Consider the following 2,423-nt stretch of genomic DNA (forward strand, 5'->3'; position numbering starts at 1 on the left):
TGGTCATGCCTATGTCAACAGAATACATTCACTAACACTTCATTCACTCAGGGCTTCCTCTCCTCCCTACAATTTAGTTTGGGAGGGTACAGCCCATTGTGGGTGGTGTCACCCCAGAGTGGATGGTCCTGGATTGTGTAAGAAAGCAGGTTGAGCAGGCTAGTAAGCAGCATTCCTCCATGGTCTCTGCTTCAGTTCCTGCCACTAGGTTTCTGCCTTGAGTTCCTTCTCAGACTACCCTTCATGATGAACTACAACTGTAAAGCTGAAATAAAACTTTTCTTAACCAATAGAGAGCAATATATCACAGCAATAGAGAGCAAACTATTGCATACTGCATGTGTGCCTGTATGTCTGTTTGCATTTATAAGCACATATGTGAGGCTATGCACACACACGTGGATGTCAGAGACTAACGATGGATGTCTTCTTTGATGACTATATTTCTAATTATTTACTTCTTACTTCTAGGATTTCATCTAAACTTTCTGCCAAGGAATTACCTGTCTATGTCACCCCATCACTCCCTGTCTTCACACAGTATCATGAAGTCAGTCTCTCCACTGAGGTCAAGATTGGTCTAGCTTTATCCTAGTACTACCCAATGTGCCTCTTAACCTCAGTGATCCCCTCAGATGACCTCTCAGTTTGGGCAATTGTCTTAGTTAGGGTTTCTATTGCTATGAAGAAACACCATGACCAGGGCAACTCTTACAAAAACAAAAACAAAAACAAAAACAAAAAAACATTTAATTGGGGTGGCTGGCTTACAGTTTCAGAGGTTCAGTCCATTATCATCATGACAGGAAGCATGGTGGCGTGCAGGCAGACATGGTGCTGGAGTAGTAGCTGAGAGTCCTACATCTTATAGGCAACAGGAAGTCAACTGAGACACTGGGCAGTATCCTGAGCATAGGAAACCTCAAAGCCCACCCCCAAAGTGACACACTTCCTCCAACAAGGCCATACCTACTCCAACAAAGCCACACCTCCTAATAGTGCCACTCCCTATGAGACTATGGGGCCAATTACATCCAAACCACCACAGCAATGAATTATCTATCTCCCCTGCTTGGAAAATGACAGAAACCTTGAGCTGTCTCTTATATCTGGGATGGTTTGCTGTGGACGATTGATTGATAAATAAAGTGCTGATTGGCCATTAGCCAGGCAGGAAGTATAGGCAGGACAAGGAGAGAGGAGAATTCCGGGAAGTGCAAGGCTGAGGCAGAGAGACCACCATCATGAGAAGCATAATGTAAGATACTGGTAAGCCACAAGCCATGTGGCAAGGTATAGATGGGTTAATTTAGCCGGGCGGTGGTGGCGCATGCCTTTAATCCCAGCACTCGGGAGGCAGAGCCAGGTGGATCTCTGTGAGTTCCAGGACAGCCTGGTCTACAAAGCGAGTTCCAGGAAAGGCGCAAAGCTACACAGAGAAACCCTGTCTCGAAAAACCAAAAAAAAAAAGAAAGAAATGGGTTAATTTAAGATATAAGAACTAGACAGCAAGAAGCCTGCCACAGCCATACAGTTTATAAGTAATATAAGTCTCTGTGTGTTTGCTTGGGTCCAAGCAGCTGCAGGACTGGCATGTGAGAGAGATTTGTCCTGACCGTGGGCCGGCAGGACCAGGAAAACTTCAGCTACAATGGTTGGTTTTAATATCAGCCTGACCCAAATTAGACTCACGTGAGCAGGAAACCTCAACTGAGGAATTGTCCTTATTACCTTAACATATGTGGGAAGCCCCACTCCAAATGTGGGTGGCACCTTCAAGTACAGGCTCAGATTTAAAAAGGTAATGGCAAGAGGAGGATTATTCAACCTTTGGTAGCTTGGCTTTTCTCCTTCATGGAGTTGATTTCTCCAGTTGCTGCTGCTGCTGCTGCTGCTGCTGATGATGATGATGATGATGATTCCTTCACAGATATCAGAACCAGCACCTCCAGGCTGCCGTCGTCAACTAAGACCAGCAGCTCCCCAAGAACCCTCTAGGGTTGTGATGTCAGACTGAGACAGCCAAGGCAGTCAGCCTCAAGGCGTGAGCAACTATTGGATTTGCAGCCTCCCAGCCTTGAAGCAGTCGATGTTACTATTTCAATATAAACTGGCTTAATAAATTCTTCACATATACGTCTCCACCATATTGGTTCTGTTCCTCTTGAGAACACTAATATACATGATATGCAGCCGCAGTGCCTTGTGCAATGATTTACACTCAGTGGGTGCCTATTAGAAATGTGTAGACTAATCATATGTAGAATATACATGCTTAGGGGCTAGGAGTGTTACTCAGTGGCATGGCGTATGTTTAGCATGCAGAAGGCACTGGGTTCAATTCCCGAGTACACACACAGAATATAACGGCCAGATTCCACCCACAGCCTAGGAGAGGAAGAAAAGAAAGCACACACAGTATC

Source organism: Peromyscus californicus, unplaced genomic scaffold, assembly GCF_007827085.1.
Source record: "Peromyscus californicus insignis strain IS unplaced genomic scaffold, ASM782708v3 Scaffold_9__1_contigs__length_137607984, whole genome shotgun sequence".
Taxonomy (NCBI): Eukaryota; Metazoa; Chordata; class Mammalia; order Rodentia; family Cricetidae; genus Peromyscus; species Peromyscus californicus.